The following is a 12,939-nucleotide window of genomic DNA, read 5'->3' as shown; positions in this document are numbered from 1 at the left end:
AACTCTCAAAATACACGTTTTTGATAATGTTCTGTTTTCCCATATAGGTTGCTTTACCTGCTCTTTAGCGTGATGGTACCTAACACGATCATGCACACTCAAAAGACACGTTTCTGGAAATGTCGTTTCTTTTTCGTGTAGAGGGTGCTTTGCATGCATTTTGCAGTTTTGATACCTAACACTGTGAAATACTCTGAAAATCCACGCTTTTGGTAATCTTATTCTGTTTTCATATATAGAATGTTATTTATGTGTTTTAGCGTTTTGTGCTATATAGAGTTCATTCTATATAGCAGTTTTGTGTTCCCATATAGGATCGTTTTTTATGCTTTTTAACGTTTTGCTGCCTAACACGCTAAAAACACACAAACGACATGCCTCTTGTCATATTTCGTTTCACCATATAGAGTTCCTTGCATGCATTTTGACGTTTTGGAACCTAACACAGTGAAAAACACTTAAAGTAAACGTTTTTAGTAATGTTCTGTTTCTCCACATAGAGCGCTATTCTCGCGTTTTAGAGTTGGTACCTAAGAATCTGAAAATCACTCATAATACACATTTCTCGTAATGTCCTTTCCTTTCCCCATATAGGGCATTTTGCATGCATTTTGGCCTTTTGGTACCTAACAATGGAAAAAGATATCAAAACAGGCATTTTTGGTAATGCTGTTTTTCTTTTTCTTCATAAAAAAAAAAAGTGGTATTCACGCGTCTAAGTGTTTTGGAACTTAAGAAACTAAGGGACACTGATAATACACGTTTCTTCTAATATCGTTTCATAATTTAAATGAATTTAAATGAATTTTTAAACTTTCAATTAATTTTCTTTTACCTAACATACTCAAAATATTGAAAATACACGTTTTTAGTAATGTTATTTTGTTTCTCAATAAAAAAAAATCGCATGTTTTTTTTTTTTAAGCGTAATGCATAACGTAATGCATAAGAACCTTAAAAAAAAAAAAAACACGAAACACTCAAAACATATTTTTCGTATCCCAATACGGGTACATTCTATGAATTTTGGCGTTTTGGTGCCTAAAACACTAAAAACACTGAGAAGACACCTTTCTGGTTATGTCCTTTCGTTTCCTCATGTGATATGCGTTTTATGGATTTTGGCGTTTTGGTACCTATCATTGTAAAAAATACTCAAAATACGTTTTTGGTAATGTTGATCAGTTTCTACATATGGAGTGCCATTCACACATTTTAGCATTTTGTTACCTGGGAATGTCAAAAACTCATATAATCCACGTTTCCGGTAATATTGCTTTTTTTTTCACCAATTAAGGTACTTTGCATACATTTTCCTGTTTCTCTACCCAAGCTCAAAAACACTCGAAATGCATACTATTGGTAATGTTAATCTGTTTCTGCAAAAAGAACATTTTAGTGTTTTGCTATGAAAGAAACTGAAAAACACTCAAAAGACACGCTTTTCGTTAAGTGTTTTTGTAGTCCAATATTGCTTTCCGTGCATTTTAATGTTTTGGTACCTAACAGCCTCAAAAACAGTAAGAAGACATGTTTCAAGAAATATCGTTTTGTTACCCCATATAGAGAGCTTTTCATGCATTTCGTTGCTTTGATACGTAGGAATGAAAAAAATAAAAAACGTTTTTGGTAATGTTTTGTTCCTCCTTATAAAGTGGTATTGACGCATCTTAGACTTTTGGTACTTAAGAAGCCCAAAAAAACAAAAGATCTCCTTTCATTTCCCCATATAGTGTTTTACATTCATTTTGGGGTTTTGGTACATAACTATTGTAAAAAACACTTGAAACAGACATTTTTTGCAAGATTGTTCTGTTTCACGTGTTTTAGCGTTTTGTTACCTAAGATATTGAAAAAACACGTGTAATGCATGTTGCATACTTTACATGCATTTTATCGTTTTTTTTTTTTTTTTTTGTACGTAAGAAGCTCAAAAAACATTTAAAGGACGCGTTTATGGTAATGTTCTTTTGTATTTCAGTATAGAGTGTTTTCCATCATTTTAGCGTCCTGATGCCTAAAACGCAGTAAAACATTGAAAAAGCACGTTTCAAGTAATTGTCTATAAAAAGCACTTTGCATTAATTATGATGGCGTTTTGGTAACTAATAATGTAAAAGAAATACCAAAAACACAAGTTTTTGTATTGTTGTTTAGTTTCTACATATAGAGTGCTATTCACACGTTTTTGCGTTTAGTTACCTAAGGTCAAAAACACTCATAATACAAATTTCTGATAATCACGTTTTGTTTTACCATATAGGGTACTATACATGCAGTTTGCCGTTATTGTACCTAAGAAGCATAAAAAACAAAAAACACTCAAAATACACATTTTTGGTAGTTACTTTTTTTTTCTTCATAAAGAGTTTTTGGTATGCACTTTAGTGGTTTTGTACATAAGAAGTTCAAAAACAGTCAAAAGACAATTTTTTCGGTAATATTATTTTTGTATTCCAATGTAGGGTGCTTTCCATGTATTTTAGTGTTTTGGTAACTAAAACACTCGAAAACACTTAAAAACACGTTTCTGATAATGCCGTTTTGTTTCCCAATGCTTTTCACGGATTTTGGAGTATTGGTAAAAACAATAAAAAAATCAATAAAAATATGTTTTTGGTGATGTTCTGTTTCTTCTTATAGAGTGATGTTAACGCGTTTTTGCGATTTATTAACTAAGAGGACAAAAAAAAGATATTATAAAGCGTTTCTCAAAATGTCTTTTCCTTTCCATATTTTGGGTGACTTGCATGCACTGTGAAGTTTTGGTATGTAACGAGCTCAAAGTCACTCACAATACACGTCTTTGGTAACTTTGTTCTGTTCTTCAAATTACGTGCTTTGCATACGTCTGGAGTTTTGATACCTAAGAAGGTGATAAAAACTCAAAAGACACGTTTTTAGTAAAGTTATTCTATTTCTCCATATAGAGTGTTTTCTTTTACGCGTTTTAGTGTCTTGGTACACTTGTAATATACGTTTCTTGTAATAACTATTTGTTATCAATATAGGGTACTTTGCATGCATTTTGGCGTTTTTGTACGTAACACGCTAAAAAAACACTCAAAAGTCATCTTTTTTTTTTGGTAAATTGAACTGTTTCTTCATATAGAAGGATATTCTTGTGTTTTAGCATTTGGTACCTAAGAAGCCCAAAAAATCTCATAACACGTGTTTCTAGTAATGTCTTCGTTTCCGTTTTTTAGCGTTTTCATACCTAAGAAGCTCAAAAACACTCCTAATATGCGCATCTTGTAATGTCTTTACCCTTCACCATATAGGGTACTTTGCATGCATTTTGGCGTTTTTGAACATAAAAACTCATTAACAATCACATTACATGTTTCTGGTAATATTATTTTGATTTTCGAGAAAAGATATTTTCCATGCCTTTTAGCGTTTTGGTACGAAAGTAGCTCAAAAACAATGAAAAGAGATGCCTTGGTAATGTTTTGTTTTCGCATATAGGGTGATTTCCATGCTTTTTAGCGGCTAACACGCTAATAATCTCTCAACAAACACGTTTCTCGAACATTTTTTTTGCTCATTTGTCGCACTTTCCATACATTTTGGCGTTTTTGTTCCGAACAATGTGAAATACACTGAAAAAAAAAAAAAGATATTGTTAATGTTATTTAGTTTTCCATACACAGTACTGTGGATGTGTTCTATCGATTTGGTACCTAACAAGCTAAAAAACACACATAATACATGGCTCTTGTAATGTCCTTTTGTTTACATAAACAGTGTAGTTTGCATGCATCTTAGCGTTTTTGTTCTTAAATCTCAAAACCACTAAAATTATGTTTTTTGGTAATTTTTTTTTCATAAAGTATGTTTTGAATGCGTTTTTAGCGTTTTGGTACGTATGAAATTAAACAAAAAAAAACACTTAAAAGACATGTTTTTTTCGTAATAATGTATTGTATTCCTATATAGGGTGAACTTTAATCTTTATAGCTCTTTTGATGCCTACCACTCTCAAGAACACTCAAAAGACACGTTGCTGGTAATGTCATTTCGTTTCACCATATAGGTGGCTTTGTATAAATTTTGGCGTTTTGGTTTCTAATAGTGTGAAAAAGAAACACTAGAAATACATTTTTTTTTTTTTGGTAAGTTTCTGTTTTTCTTCATATAGAGTGGTATCCATGCCTTTTTAGCATTTTGGCATCTAAAAAATAAAATAAAAAAAATACTCGTAATGCAAATTTATCGTAATGTTTTTTCGTTTCCCCCCTATAATATACTTTGAATGCATATTGCATTTTATACGTAACAAGATTAAAAACACACAGAATCTTTTTTTTTTTTTTTTTGGTAATTTTATACTGCTTCCCAATGAAGGATGATTTCCTTGCATGTCAGTGTTTTTGTAAGAAGCTCAAAACACTGAAAAGAAAGTTTTTTTTGGTAATGTTTTGTTTTCCCATGGCGTTTTTCTACGTAACAAACAAAAAAGAAAAACACTCAAAATACTCTTTTTTGGAAATGTTATTGTTTTTCCATGCAGTGTGTTTTGCATGCCTTTAAGCGTTTTTGTACGCAAAAGTTTAAAAACAGTCAAAAGACTCGTTTTTCGTAATGTGGTTTTGTATCACTTTATTTGGTGAATTACATGCTTTTTTTGTTTTCGAGTTTTGGTGCCTAACGCGCTGAAAAAGAGTAAATATTGACAGGAAACTTTTTCTGGTGATGTCATTTATTTTCCTTGCATAGATTTCGGCGTTTTGGTACCTATAATATGAAAAACACTCAAAATACACATTTGCTGTATTTTTCTTCTTCCTCCATATAGAGTGCTATTCATACCTTTAAACATTTTAATACGTAAGAATTTCAAAAACACTCATAAAAATTTTCTCTTTTAATGTCTTTTCGTTTCACCATATAGTGTGCTTTTCATGCATTTTAACTTTTCACTACGTAACAAGCTCAAAAACAATTAACTTATTTGGTTTTCTTAATGCTATTTTGTTTCTGCATAAAGGATATTTTGCATGATATTTTGCGTTTTTGTATGGAGGTAGCTCCAAGACAATGAACAGAAATGTTTTTATATTTTTTTTCCTCATTTTGAGTTTTTTCCAATAATTGTTATCATAAACACTCAAGAACCCTTTTTTGTATATCTCTTTTCCTTACCTAATATTGGATGCTTTGGTTGCATTTTTTCGTTTTGTTACCTAGCAAAGTGAAATACATTTAAAATGCACATTTTTGGTAATGTTATACAGTTTCTCTATATAGAGTGCTATTTATGCGTCTTATCGTTTTGGTAACTGAGAAGCTCAAAAACACTATTATCATATGTTTCTCATAAAGTCTTTTCGTTTTCCCATATATAGTATTTTTTGTGCATTCTTATATATATATATATATATATATATATATATATATATATATATATATATATATATATATATATATATATATATATATATATATATATATATATATATATATATATATATATATATATATATATATATATATATATAACAATTAAAAAAAAAAAACAGAATATACACGTTTATGGTAATTTCCGTTTCTCTATACAGAGTGCTATTAAAGCGTGTTTTGCGTAATATTTTTTCGTTATTCCATAATTTGCATGTATTTTTGGCGTTTTCCTTTGTAGCAATGTGAATAGCACTCAAAACAAATGTTTTTCGTACTGATACATTGTTAGAGCGCTATTCGCGCGTTTTAGCGTTTTGTTAACTAAGGAGGTCAATAATATTCATAATATTCATAATATTCGATAATATCGTTTTGTTCCATTATATAGTGTATTTTGCCTGCCTTTTGCTGCTTTTGTTCCTAACAAGCTCAAAAACACTCATAGTACACTTTATGTTATTTTGTTTCTCTACAATGGGTGTTTTGTATGCGTTCTATGGTTTTGGTACGTAAGATGCTAAAAAACACACAAATTTTTTTTTTTTGTTAATGTTGTAAAAGACACGTTTCTGGTAATGGCATTCCGTTTCCTCATATAGAGAGATTTGCATGTATTTTCGTGTTTCGGTACCAAGATATGTGAAAAAGTCTCAAAATACACATTTTTAGTAATGTCGTTTTCTTTCTCTTTGTTCATAAAAGGTGTTTTAAAAGCGTTTTAACGTTTTGATAATAAAGAAACTTAAGACACTAAAAACATGTTTTTGCTAATGTTGCTTTGTATTTCCATATAGGGTGATTTCCATGCTTTATAGCGTTTTGGTGCCTAAAATGATGAAATCAGTTTTTCTGGTAATGTCATTCTGTTTCCCTATAGAAAGAACTTCTTTTTTATGCATTTTGGTGTGTTGGTGCCTTACAATGACAAAATCACTCGATACACACGTTTTTAATAATGTTCTGTGTGCTATTTACGCGTTTTAGCGTTTTTGTTACATAAGTTCACGTTTCTGGTAATTAAGTTTTGTTTCACCATATAGGGTATTTTGCCTGCAGTTTGCCGTTTTTCTTTCTAACAAGCTCAAAATTACTCAAAATATGTATTTTTGGTAATGTTATTCTGTTTTTCCATAATGGGTGTTTTGCCTGCGTTTTATCGGTTTCATACTTAAGAAGCTCAAAAACACCAAAAAACACGAGTTTTTTGGAATTGTTGTTTACATATAGAGTGCTATTCATGGGTTTTTAAATTCTGATACCTAAGAGGCTCAAAAAGTAAAAAAAAAATACCCGTTTCTGGAAGTATCATTTTATTTCACATGATTTTTAGCATTTTGGTACCTAACACGATCAAAAGCATTTAAAAAACACATTTCTGGTAATGTTGCGTTTCCCCCTATAGAGTAATTTTGTTACATTTTTGCGTTTTTATACGTAACAATGTGAAAAATACTGAAAGTACACGTTTTGGGTAATGTTCTTATGTTTCTCCATATAGACTGCTATTCACGCAATTTTCCGTTTCGTTAGCTAAGAAGCTCAAAAACACTTATTACACACGTGTTTCAGAAAAATCCCTTTGTTTCCCCATATAGAGAGATTTGCATGCATTTAGGAGTTTTTGTATCTAACGAGCTCAAACAATAATCGTTTTTGGTAACGTTGTTCTGTTTTTTTTTATTTTTCTTATTTTCAAATCACATGCTTTGCATGCATTTTCGTGTTTTTGAACATAAGGCGAAAACACTAATAAATTCACTTTTTTGGTAATGTTGTTCTGTTTCTCTATATAAAGTTTTTTTTTTTTATGTGTTTCATTGTTCTGGTACCTAAGAAGCTCAGGAACTGTCATTATACACGTTTTTTTTTTTTTATGTAGCAAGGGCACTGGTCAAGGGCAACAAAAATCCAATAAAAAAATAATGAACACTGAAATGCCAGTCCAACAAAAGGGTGAAAGAAGTGGTCATAAATTAATGAATAAGTGACTTGAAACCACCCTTTTGAAGGAATTCAAGTCATAGGAAGGTGAAAATACAGAAGCAGGCAGGAAGTTCCAGAGTTTACCAGAGAAAGGAATGAATGATTGAGAATACTGGTTAACTCTTGTGTCAGAGAGGTGGACAGAATAGGGGTAAGACAAAGAAGAAAGTCTTGTGCAGCGAGGCCGCGGAAGGAGGGGAGGCATGCAGTTAGCAAGATCAGAAGAGCAGTTAGCATGAAAATAGCAGTAGAAGACAGCTAGATATGCAACATTGCGGCGGTGAGAGAGAGGCTGAAGACAGTCAGTTAGAGGAGAGGAGTTGATGAGACGAAAAGCTTTTGATTCCACCCTGTCTAGAAGAGCAGTATGAGTGGAACCCCCCCCCAGACATGTGAAGCATACTCCATACATGGACGAATAAGGCCCTTGTACAGAGTTAACAGCTGGGGGGATGAGAAAAACTGGCGGAGACGTCTCAGAACACCTAACTTCAAGGATGTTCACTGTAGAAGAGGGGGACAGTTGAGCGTCATTGAAGAAGAGGGGATATTTCTCTGGAAGGTTGTGTTGAGTTGATAGATGGAGGAATTGAGTTTTTGAGGCATTGAACAATACCAAGTTTGCTCTGCTCCAATCATAGATTTTAGAAAGACCAGAAGTCAAGCGTTCTGTGGCTTCCTTGCGTGATATGTTTACCTCCTGAAGGGTTGGACGTCTATGAAAAGACGTGGAAAAGCGCAGGGTGGTATCATCAGCGTAGGAGTGGATAGGACAAGAAGTTTGGTTTAGAAGATCATTAATGAATAATAAGAAGAGAGTGGGTGACAGGACAGAACCCTGAGGAACACCACTGTTAATAGATTTAGGAGAAGAACAGTGACCGTCTACCACAGCAGCAATAGAACGGTCAGAAAGGAAACTTGAGATGATGTTACAGAGAGAAGAATAGAAACCGTTGGAGGGTAGTTTGGAAATTAAAGCTTTGTGCAAGACTCTATCAAAAGCTTTTGATATGTCCAAGGCAATAGCAAAAGTTTCACCAAAATCTTTAAAAGAGGATGACCAAGACTCAGTTAGGAAAGCCAGAAGATCACCAGTAGAGTGGCCTTGACGGAACCCATACTGGCGATCAGATAGAAGGTTATGAAGTGATAGATGTTTAAGAATCTTCCTGTTGAGGATAGATTCAAAACTTTAGATAGTCAGGAAATTAAAGCAATAGGACGGTAGTTTGAGGGATTAGAACGGTCATCCTTTTTAGGAAAAAGTTGAATGTAGGCAAACTTCCAACAAGAAGGAAAGGTAGATGTTGACAGACAGGGCTGAAAGAGTTTGACTAGGCAAGGTGAAAGCACGGAGGCACAGTTTCAGAGAACAATAGGAGGGACCCCATCAGGTCCATAAGCCTTCAGAGGGTTTAGGCCAGCGAGGGCATGGAAAACATCATTGCGAAGAATTTTAATACGTGGCATGAAGTAGTCAGAGGGTGTAGGAGAGGGAGGAACAATCCCAGAATCGTCCAAAGTATAGTTTTTTGCAAAGGTGTGAGTGATGAGTTCAGCTTTATAAATAGATGTGATAGCAGTGGTGCCATCTGGTTAAAATAGAGGAGGGAAAGAAGAATAAGCAAAGTTATTGGAGATATTTTTGGCTAGATGCCAGAAATCACGAGGAGGGTTAGATCTTGAAAAGTTTTGATATTTTCTGTTAATGAAGCAGTTTTTGGCTAGTCGGAAAACAGACATGGCATGGTTCCGGGCAGAAATATAAAGTGCATGAGATTCTGGTGATGGAAGGCTTAAGTACCATTTGTGGGCCACCTCTCTATCATGTATAGCACGAGAACAATCTTTTCGTTTCCCCATATAGGTTATTTATCATGCATTTTGACGTTTTTGTACATAACAAGCTCAAAAACATTCAACATTTGGTAACATTACTCTGCTTCTCCATAAAGGGTGTTTTTCATAAATTTTAGCGATTTAGTACGTAGGTAGCTCAAAGAACTTTATAAGACACATTCTTGGTATTGTTATTCTGTTTTTCTATACAATATTGATTCCATGTTTTTTTTTTTTTGGTGTTCTATCATGCACAAATACATTTAAAGATTTTTTTTTCGTTTTTGTAATGTTTTGTTTTCCTATTTAGGGGAGTGCGTGCATTTTGGCGTTTTTGGTACCTAACGATGTAAACAAAACAAAAAATTGAAAATACACGTATTTGGCAATGTTGTTCTGTTTCTCCATTTATAAAGTTGTGCTCAGAGAGAGAAAATAATTGATTTTCATAGGAGACCAAAAGCAAATAGGTATATCTGAGCAATATGGTAAATTTTGGTAAATTATGATATTTTCCCATAAAGTGTGTTTTGCAGGCATTTTAGCGTTTTGGTACGGAAGTAGCTCAAAAACACCGAAAGTAGAAGCTTTTGGTAATGTTTTTTTTTTTTTTTTCCCATATGGTGTTCTTGTCATGCTTTTTAGCGTTTTAGTACCTAGCGCGCTCATAAATACTAAAAAGACACGTTTCTAGAAATCTTGTTTTTTTCCCCATATACAGTGTTTTGCATTCAGTTTGGCGTTTTGGTAGTACAAAGTGAAATACACTTAAAAGTTCTACAGTTTCTCCATAATGAGTGCTATTTTTGCATGCGTTTTGGCATTAGTCTACCTAACAAACTCTAAAAAATCAAAATATCTTTTTCTTTATAATGTTATTCTGTTTCTATATAAAAGGTGTTTTGTATGCGTTTTAGCGTTTTAGTACGCAAGTAGCTCAAAAAAATACTCACACGACATTAACAATGTAAAATACACGTAAAATACACGTTTTGTTATTTTTTTTTTTCTGTTTCTCCATATACAGTGGTATTAATGCATTTCATTGTTTTGATAACTAATAAGTTCAAAAAACACTCTTAATAGATGTTTCTCGTATTTTTTTTCTTTTTTTTTTGTTTTGTTTCCACATGTGAAGTAATTTGAAGCATTTTGGCATTTTTGTAACATGCTCAAAAACATTCAAAATACTTGCATTTGATATTTAGCTTGTTATCCATACAGAGATACATGTGTTTTAGCTCAAAACACTGGAAAGAGACCTTTTTGTTAAGGATCTTTTGTTTTCCCCCTATAGGGGGCTTTCCATCCTTTTTAGCGTTTCATTTCCTAGCACGCTCTCAAACACTCGAAAGACACGTTTCTGGAAATCTCCTTTTCTTTCTCCATATAGGATGTTTGTTATGCTTTTTTGGCGTTTTAGTACCTAACAAGGTGAAATACATTAAAAATGTACCTCTTTTCTAGTGTTTTTTTTTCTCTCTTAATAAAGAATGATATTCATGCATTTTAGCGTTTTGGTACCTGAGAAGCTAAAATACTCGTAATAACTTCTTTCCCTATATAGAATACTTTCCACGCATTTTTGGCATTTTTCTACTTAACAATCTGTAAAACACTCCAAATACACGTTATTAATAGAAATACACTCTTTTTGCATGAAGGGTGTTTTACATGTGTTTTGGCGTTTCGGTAAGTAGCTCAAAGCACTAAAAAGAGACATTTTGGTTAAAGTTATTTTGGTTTTACTTATAGGGCTTTTTCCAAGATTTTTAGTATTTCGGTTTCTAGCGCGGTCATAGACACTCAAAAGTAATGTTTCTGGGAATCTTGTTTTGTTTCACAACATAAGCTTTTTTTTTTAATGCTTTTCGGCGTTTTGGTACCTAACAAAGTGAAAAACATTCAAAATACTCTTTTTTGGGTTTTTGTTTTTTCTTCTTTTTCTCTATAAAAGGAGTTTTGCATGCGTTTTAGCGTTTTGGCACATAAGTGGTTCAAAAACATTCAAAAGACTCATTTTTGTTAATGTTTTATTCTTCTATACAGTATGATATCTATGCTTTTTAACGTTTATGGTGCCTAAGACGCAGAAAAAAAATCTCAAAAGATATTTTTGTTAATGTCGTTTCGTTTCTTCCATATTGGTGGCTTTGCATGCATTTTGGTGTTTGGTACCTAACAATGTGAAAAAAAAAAAAAAACTAAAAAATACACGTCTTTTATAAAGAAGTTTTGTTTCTCCATACAGAGAGCTATTTATGCCTTTTAACGCTTTGATACCTAAGAAGCTTAATAACTCTCATAATAAACGTTTCTTTTAGTGTTTTTTTTTTCCTCATATAGAGTACTTTCCATGCATTTTTGTACGTAGCAAACTCAAAAACTCTGAAAATTCACGTTTTTGGTAAAGTTATTCTGTTTCTCCATAAACGGTGTTTTGCTTACGTTTTAGAGTTTTTGATACGTAAGTAGCTTAAAAACACTGAAAAGATAAGTATTTGGTAATAATGTAACGTTTTCCATATAGGGTACTTTCTATGCTTTCTAGCTTTTTGGTGCCTAACATGTCCATAATCACTCAACAAACACGTTTCTTACAATGTCGTTTCCTTTCCTCATATAAGGTGCTTTACATACATTTTCATTTTTTGGTACCTAACTGTGAAATATACAAAAAAATGCAAGTTTTTTGGTAGTGTTGTTCTGTTTGTTCATATAGAGAGCTATTCATGCGTTTTAGTGTTTTGCTACTTGATAAGCTCAAAAATATTCTTAAAACACGTTTCTCGTAATGACTTTTTTTCTCCCCATAGAGGTTCTTTTGCAGGCATTATGGCGTTTATATACGTAACAAGCAAAAAAACAGTGAAAATATTTGTTTTTAGTAATATATTTTTGTGTTTCTATATAGGGTGTTTCGCGTGCGTTTTAGCATTTTGATACATATGTAGATAAAAAAAATCAAATTTTGGCTTTTTTCAAGCTTTTTAGAATTTTGTTGTCTAATATGCACAAAAAAAGCTCAAGAGATACGTTTCTATTAATGTATTTTCTTTTTCCCATATAGGGCATATTCCATGGATTTTGGCGTTTTGGTAATTAGAGTAAAAAACACTGAAAATGCATGTTTTTTCTTGGTAATATTGTTGTTTCTCCAAATGGAGTGCTATTCAACGATTTTTAGCTTTTTGGAACATAGGAAACACTCCTAAAACACTTTTTTTTATAATGTTCATTCGTTTTCCCATTTTTCACGTTTCATTTTTTGTATTGTTTATGTTTCTCAATATCAAGTGTTTCATTCACGCGTTTTGGTACCTAAGAAGCTGAGAAACACTAAAAATACACGTCTCTTGTAATGTTCTTTAGTTTCCCGATGTAGTGTACTTTGCATGCATTTTGTAATTTATGTACGTAACAAGGTGACAAAACTCAAAATAATTATTTTTGATAATGTTACTCTGTGTGTCAGAAAAAGGAGATTTTGTATACATTTTAGGGTTTTGTTGATTAAGTAGCCTAAAAACACTCAAAAGGAATGTTTTTGGTAATGTTATTTTGTTTTCCCATATCGTGTGTTTTCGATACTTTTTAGCGTTTTGTTTTCAAACATGCACAAAAACACTAATGATATACGTTTCCTGTAATGTTTCATTTCACCGGAAAATGCTTTGTATGCATTTTAGTGTTTTATTATATAATGATGTG

Source organism: Scylla paramamosain, chromosome 38 (genome assembly GCF_035594125.1).
Source record: "Scylla paramamosain isolate STU-SP2022 chromosome 38, ASM3559412v1, whole genome shotgun sequence".
NCBI classification, from domain to species: domain Eukaryota; kingdom Metazoa; phylum Arthropoda; class Malacostraca; order Decapoda; family Portunidae; genus Scylla; species Scylla paramamosain.
The sequence above is the reverse complement of the archived record's forward strand: the minus strand, read 5'-3'. Positions refer to the sequence as shown.